Here is an 8590-nt window from a genome sequence, read left to right on the forward strand (position 1 = left end):
CTCTGGCGGTGTACCGGGATGTGCAATGAATCAAGAGTGACATGTATGGAAAACTATGAATGGTGGCTTTGCCACAAATACGATGTCAGCTGCATGATCAAGCAAAGCAATATGACAATGATGGAGCGTGTCATAATAAATGAAACGGTGGAAAGTTGCACGACAATATATCTCGGAATGGCTATAGAAATGCCATAATAGGTAGGTATTGTGGATGTTTTGAGGAAGGTAAATGGTGGATTTATGGTACCGGCAAAAGTTGCGCGGTACTAGAGAGGCTAGCAATGGTGGAAGGATGAGAGTGCGTATAATCCATGGACTCAACATTAGTCATAAAGAACTCACATACTTATTGCAAAAATCTATTAGTTATCGAAACAAAGTATTACGAGCATTCTCCTAGGGGTATAGATTGGTAGGAAAAGACCATCGCTCGTCCCCGACCGCCACTCATAAGGAAGACAATCAAAAAATAAACCATGCTCCGACTTCATCACATAACAGTTCACCATACATGCATGCTACGGGAATCACAAACTTTAACACAAGTATCTCTCAAATTCACAACTACTCAAGTAGCATGACTCTAATATAACCATCTTCATATCTCAAAACAATCATAAGGAATCAAACTTCTCATAGTATTCAATGCACTTTTTATGAAAGTGTTTTATCATACCCATATTGAATGCCTATCATATTAGGACTAATCTCATAACCAAAGAAATTACCATGATGGTCTAAAATACTCTCAAAATAATATAAGTGAAGCATGACAGATCAATAATTTCTACAAAATAAAACCACCACCATGCTCTAAAAAGAAAATATAAGTGAAGCACTAGAGCAAAATTATCTAGCTCAAAGGATATAAGTGAAGCACACAGAGTATTCTAACAAATTCCAATTTGTGTGTGTATCTCCCAAAAGGTGTGTACAACAAGGATGATTGTGGTAAAGTAAAAAGGAAAGACTCAAATCATACAAGACTCTCCAAGCAAAACACATATCATGTGGTGAATAAAAATATAGCCTCAAGTAAAGTTACCGATAGACGAAGACGAAAGAGGGGATGCCTTCCGGGGCATCCCCAAGCTTAGGCTTTTGGTTGTCCTTGGATTTTACCTTGGTGTGCCTTGGTAATCCACAATCTTAGGCTCTTTCCACTCCTTGTTCCAAAATCCATCAAATCTTTAGCCAAAAATTTGAAAACTTCACAACACAAAACTCAACAGAAAATCTCATGAGCTCCGTTAGTATAAGAAAACAAATCACCACTTAAGATACTGTAATTAACTCATTATTTATTTATATTGGTGTTAAACCTACTGTATTCCAACTTCTCTATGGTTCATACCCCCCGATACTAGCCATAGATTCATCAAAATAAGCAAACAACACACGAAAAACAGAATCTGTCAAAAACAGAATAGTCTATAGTAATCTGTAGGTTTCGAATACTTATGTAACTCCAAATATTCTACCAAATTAGGACGTCCTAAATAATTTGTATATTGATCTACTGCAGTTGGAATTGGTATTTTATCGCTCTCTGGTTAAAAATGCAAATTATTCTTCCGAGCGCATACTTTTTGTTTTTTTCAGCAAGATCAAACAACAATCATCCAAGAAGATCCTAAAGGCTTTACTTGGCACAAACACTAATTAAAACATAAAAAACACAATCATAAAATAGGATAGATGATTTATTTATTACTAAACAGGAACAAAAATCAAGGAACAAAAATAAAATTGGGTTGCCTCCCAACAAGCGCTATCGTTTAACGCCCCTAGCTAGGCATAAACACGAGAATAGATCTAGGTATTGTCATCTTTGGTATGCAATCCATAAGTGGCCCTCATAATAGATTCATAAGGTAATTTAATTTTCTTCCTAGGAAAGTGTTCCATACCTTTTCTTAATGGAAATTGGAATCTAACATTTTCTTCTTTCATATCAATAATTGCACCAATCGTTCTAAGGAAAGGTCTACCAAGAATAATCGGACAAGTAGGATTGCAATCTATATCAAGAACAATGAAATCTACCGGCACATAATTCCTATTTGCAACAATAAGAACATCATTAATCCTTCCCATAGGTTTCTTAATGGTGGAATTCGCAAGATGCAAATTTAAAGAACAATCATCAAATTCACGGAAACCTAGCACATAACACAAAGGTTTGGGAATCGTGGAAACACTAGCACCCAAATCACATAAAGCATAACATTCATGATCTCTAATTTTAATTTTAATAGTAGGTTCCCACTCATCATAAAGTTTTCTAGGAATATAAACTTCCAATTCAAGCTTTTCTTCATAGGATTGCATTAAAGCATCAACGATATGTTTAGTGAAAGCTTTGTTTTGATCATAAGCATGAGGAGAATTTAGCACGGATCGCAACAGGGAAATACAATCTATGAAAGAGCAATTATCATAATTAAATTCCTTGAAATCCAAAATAGTGGGTTCATTGCTCTGTAAAGTTTTGACCTCTTCAATCCCACTTTTACCAATTTTTGCATCAAGATCTAAAAACTCCGAATCATTGGGATGCCTTCCAACTGAAGTTGACTCATCTCCAGTCCCATCTTTATCAAGATTCATATTGGCAAACAAAGATTTAATAGGAGACACACCAATCACTTTTATATCTTCATCATTATTATCCTCTAGATCTTCCGGTTTAGCGGCCATCTTATTAACTAAGGTGGCTTGCATATCCGAAATCTGGCCTACTAAATTTTCAATATGGGCAAACTGAGATTTCAAACCATAAAATTCCTTAGACAAATCATCAAGCTCTTTATTCATGTACTCCATAAAGCCTTTTTGTTCTTTAAGCTCGTTTCTAAAGAAATTATTATGCTCAAATTGCAAAGACATAAAGCTTCTAATCTTGTTTTCAATTTCTTCCAACCTTCTGAGGTAAGGATCAACTTTTTTAGGCAAGGCCATCAGGGCAAATAGGCACACAAGAGGCAAGCGGGAAAAAAGACGAACGGAAAAGGGCGAACGGATAAGAGGCGAATAAAATGGTAAGGGTGAAGTGGGGGAGAGGAAAACGAGAGACAGATGGAAAATAATGTAATGCGAGGGATACGAGTTTGTGATGGGTACTTGGTATGTCTTGACTTGTGCGTAGATCTCCCCAGCAAAGGCGCCAGAAATCCTTCTTGCTACCTCTTGAGCATGCGTTGGTTTTCCCTTGAAGAGGAAAGGGTGATGCAACAAAGTAGCGTAAGTATTCCCCTTAGTTTATGAGAACCAAGGTATCAGTCCAGTAGGAGACTACACGCAATTCGCCTAGTACCTGCTGAGGGAGTCCTGGACTAAGGGGTCCTCGGACGTCTGGCCTGTTATCCGTGGGCCGGACTGATGGGCTATGAAGACATGAAGACCGAAGACTGCACCATTGGATTGGACTCTACTTGGCGTGGAAGGCAAGCTTGGCGATCGAAGATTCCTTCTTATGTAACCGACTCCATGTAAACCCTAGATCCCCTCGGTGTCTATATAAACCGAAGGGGATTGTCCGGAAAGGACAACGCATATACTCATTACCATATTCATATGCTAGATTTCTAGGGTTTAGCCATTACGATCTCGTGGTAGATCAACTCTTGTAACACTCATATTCATCAAGATCAATCAAGCAGGAAGTAGGGTATTACCTCCATAGAGAGGGCCCGAACCTGGGTAAACATCGTGTCCCCTGTCTCCTGTTACCATCGATCCTAGACGCATAGTTCGGGACCCCCAACCCGAGATCCACCGGTTTTGACACCGACATTGGTGCTTTCATTGAGAGTTCCACTGTGCCGTCAACAAGAGGCTCGATGACCCCTTCAATCATCAATAATGATGCTGTCCAAAGAGGAACCTTCCGCCCTGGGCAGATCTTCGTATTCGGCGGCTTCGTACTGCGGGCCAACTGACTTGGCCATCTGGAGCAGATCGACATCTACGCCCCCGGTCATCAGGTCAGATTCGGAAGCTTGAACTACGTCCCGGATACCCGTGGAGACTTGATCTTCAAGGGATTTGAGCCTGCGGCGATCGATCCCCCTGATCCCGATGAACGTGACTTAAATCTGTCATCAGATCACACCCAGGAGATGGTTCCTGCGGCCGCAATGACCTTAGAGCCAAAGCAGACCGAGCCATATGAAGCCTCAGAGTCCGCGGCGTTGGAGCCACACGTGGACTCGATGCCCTGTGATATTCGCTTTAATGGAACTTCGGACTCGTCTCCGGCTACAAGTTCCGGACTGTGTACACCTGCGGACACCGAGCTAGATCAGTTATTGATCCTCGAGTTCAGCGCCGCTGATGTGTTCCAACACTCACCTTTGGGTGACGTGCTAAGATCTTTAAAGAACTTGTCCTTGGAAAAGGACTCACAGCCGAACTATGTCCAGTGCGAGCTAGAGACAGATGATGAGGAATTTCGCTTCCCACCCGCCACCCACTTCATAGCCACCGTCGATGACTTAACCGACGTGCTTGACTATGGCTCCGAAGACATCGACGGTATGGACGACGATGCCGACAAGGACTAAGGCCAAGACCCGCGGCCACCTCTTCATACGATGTGTACATGGTTGATACACCTAAGGGATCCGGCGACGACAAAGAAGAGCCGGATGCGAACAAAACCTCCGAGACACAGTCCAAGCGCCAACGGCCCAAACGCCTCCCTAAGCCCCATCGCTCAAAGGACGACACCACTGGCAACAGAGAAAATATTAGTCCGGGCGACACTGAAAACAGCGAAGACCCCACTGGGGCTACATCCGAATAGGAACACGAGAGCAGGCAAGACAACACTGACGAACAGGCCATAGAAGATGACCCGCAGGATGATAGTTACCATCCGCCCTCCAAGGAGAATAGAAGCCTCGCAACGAAGACTTCATCATGCCAGAGGATCCTCTTGAGCAGGAGCGCTTTAAGATTCAACTCATAGCCACTGCAAGGGGCCTGAAAAAGAAACAACAACAGCTTCAAGCTGAACAAGACCTGCTCGTCGACAGATGGACTGACGTCTTAACAACCAAGGAATATGGCCTCAACCGCCCAACCAAGAGCTACCCGAAACGCAGATTGCTACCTCAATTCGACGAGGAAGCACCGGAGCATATATCTCCCTCGCGCAATGCGGACCGACCACCATGTGGTCGGGACAGGGCGGCGGAATGGCCACCTCGCGGTCGAGATAAAGCGGCAACTCGGGCCGAACAGCAGACCGCCCCCCACCCCATCAAAATAGGGACGGAAGAGTCTGGAGTCATACGTACGACCTCCGACAGACCCTGGATAGTAAAGAAGGACACACATGATCGATCTACGGATCACGAGGACGTGCCTCGAGGCGCGCCGATGACTACGTATTCGGACGTGACAAACCTAACCACGCTCGAGCTGAATGCCGCAGACGGACTCCTTCAAAGCTCCGCCACGATGCGGCCCGATATAGAGGCGCCGCACACCCGCTGTGCTTCACAGATGAAGTACTGGATCATGAATTCCCCGAGGGGTTCAAGCCCGCCAATATCGAATCATACGATGGCACAACGGATCCTGCAGTATGGATTGATGATTTCATCCTCCACATCCACATGGCCCGAGGAAACGACCTCCATGCCATCAAATACCTCCCATGAAAGCTCAAAGGACCAGCTCGACACTGGTTAAATAGCCTTCCTAAGAACTCCATCGGCAGCTAGGAAGACTTGGAAGAGGCTTTCCTCGACAACTTCCAAGGAACTTATGTCCGGCCACCAGACGCCGATGACCTTAGCCACATAGTTCAACAACCTAGAGAATCTGCCAGAAAATTCTGGACTAGGTTCCTAACCAAGAAGAACCAGATCGTTGACTGTCCGGATGCCAAAGCCCTAGCAGCCTTCAAACACAACATCTGTGACAAATGGCTAGCATGACACCTCGGACAAGAAAAACCAAAGTCAATGGCAGCCCTTACGGCACTCATGACCCACTTTTGCGCAGGCGAGGACAGCTGGCTGGCTCGTAGCAAAAACACAACCAGCGAGGCAGGCCCCACCGAGGCCAAGAACAGCATTGGCAAGCTCTGGCGCAATAGACACAAACGCTGAAGCAATGGTGACAACACCGAGGACACCACAGTCAACGCCAGATTCAGTGGCTCCAAGTCCGGCCAACGGAAGAAGCCCTACAAAAGAAACAACGAAGGACCTTCCAGCCTGGATCGCATACTCGACCGTCTGTCAAATTCACGGCACCCCGGATAAGCAAGCCAATCATACCAACAGGGATTGTCGGGTCTTCAAGCAGGCTGGCAAGTTAAATGCTGAAAACAAAGAAAAGGGATCACAAAGTGAGGACGATGATGAAGAGCCCCGGCAGCCGAACACCGGGGGACAGAAGAAATCCCCCCCAAGTGAAAACGGTGAACATAATATACGCCACACACATCCCCAAAAAGGAGCGCAAACGAGCATTCAGGGATGTCTACGCGGTAGAGCCAGTCGCCCCCAAGTTCAATCCATGGTCGTCATTCCCGATAACCTTCGATCGACGAGATCATCCGACTAGTATCTGCCATGGCGGTTCGACCGCACTGGTCCTTGACTCAATCATCGACGGATTCCACCTCACTCGAGTCCTGATGGATGGTAGAAGCAGCCTCAACCTGCTGTACCAGGATACAGTACGGAAGATGGGAATTAATCCCTCACGAATCAAACCAACAAAGACTACCTTTAAAGGAGTCATACCAGGTGTCGAGGCCCGTTGTACAGGCTCAATCACGCTAGAGGTGGCCTTCGGTTCTCCGGACAACTTCCGAAGCGAAGAGTTAATCTTCGATATCGTCCCCTTCCGCAGCGGCTACCACGCACTGCTTGGACGAACCGCATTTGCTAGATTTAACGCAGTGCCACACTATGCTTATCTCAAGCTCAAGATGTCCGGTCCACGCGGCATCATAACAGTCAATGGCAATACGGAACGCTCCCTCCGAACAGAGGAGAAAACCGCAGCCCTGGCAGCAGAAGTACAGAGCGGCCTTCTCAAGCAGCATTGTAATCCAGCCGCCGAGCCCCCGGACACCATCAAGAGGGTCCGGACTACACTGCAACAGGACAACGCGGCTCGTCAAGAGCTCGACTAGCAATTCAGCCTCCTCCCAGCCCCAATGAGGTAGTGGCATTCATACCACGCGTACACAATTACGCACTCAAAATTCCATGGACATCGACGGAGGCACGAGATAACCCCGGGGCTACAATTCGGCAAAACCGACCCCGGACACTCATAATTTACTTATTTTTCTCATTACATGCACCTTTTTTCGTAGGCCTGATATCAAGTCCTCTAGAAGGACTAGAACGCAACGGAGGCAAGCAACACAGGACCCGCACGCTGCGCCATACCGGTTCCGGCACGTTAAATGGCCGGATACTTCTAGCACCATCTATACAAGATACGCCTTGACGTATCCATCTAGTTATAATAAAAATGGTTTGTGGCCCAGTCTCTGTGTTTTTCACTTCTTACTTCGTTTTATTTCAATCTGCCTATCTGCTGCATTGACACTCTTTTACGTTTCATATTCGCCAGGGGCTACCTATCGCCCACAATACAGCAACACAGTCCGAACACTTCTTATATACAAGTTCGGCACCCCGAATTTAGCATTATATGCATTGGCTCCGAATCATGTCTTTGGTCAATAGTTGGGTTGCCCGGTTGCTGTGCTTGCTACCCTACGTTCTGCCCCATCGGCTACGGTAGTAAAGGGAGAACTACTCGATTGTGCCCTGGCTTAGACCGGACGAGCACCTCAATAGAGAAAGCCGAAAATTGACTGTCATGATACAGCGAGAGCCGGTCAGCTACTCGAGGGTTACAAATCGTTGGAGATTTTATCCGCATTATGCGAGAGATAGGTACTTCCCGATCAGATGATGACATCACCCTGGCTCGAACCAGGGGCTGCACCCATGCTTTATTATAAAACTCCTATGGCTAAGTGAGGGCGTTTAAGCCGTATAGTCCGATTGCCTTGTTCATTGCGCTAAACAACTCCTTCAAGGACCAGGTAATTGGATCAAGATTGTTTAGATTCCATCCCAAACACCTCCGTACTATCTACGTGAGGGCAGAAGCCGATGACTGGCCAACCCTCAGATTACATATAACACGGCCGCACAGGAGGAAACAATCAAAGCATAACAAAATTGCATTAACAAAACAGGCTTTGTTTCTCATAATACAAGGCAAAGGCAACATGAATACATTCATTCAAACACAATGTTCTGTGAACATTGTGCTGCCGCAAGGCGAGACCCCTCCAGGACATCCGCAAAATACCGTTCCGGTGTATGGTGCTCCTTGCCCTCCGGTGGCCCCCTGGTCACCTCGACGGCGTCCATCTTCGCCCACCACATCTTGCAACGGGCGAAGGCCATGCGCACACCTTCAATACAGGCTGAGCGCTTCATGACGTCCAACCGAGGACAAGCATTCACCACCCGCCTCACGAGTCCGAAGTAGCTGCTTGGCATAGCTTCGGCTGGCCATAGCCGGATTATCAAAT

The sequence above is a fragment of the Triticum aestivum genome, chromosome 2A (genome assembly GCF_018294505.1).
Source record: "Triticum aestivum cultivar Chinese Spring chromosome 2A, IWGSC CS RefSeq v2.1, whole genome shotgun sequence".
Classification (NCBI taxonomy): domain Eukaryota; kingdom Viridiplantae; phylum Streptophyta; class Magnoliopsida; order Poales; family Poaceae; genus Triticum; species Triticum aestivum.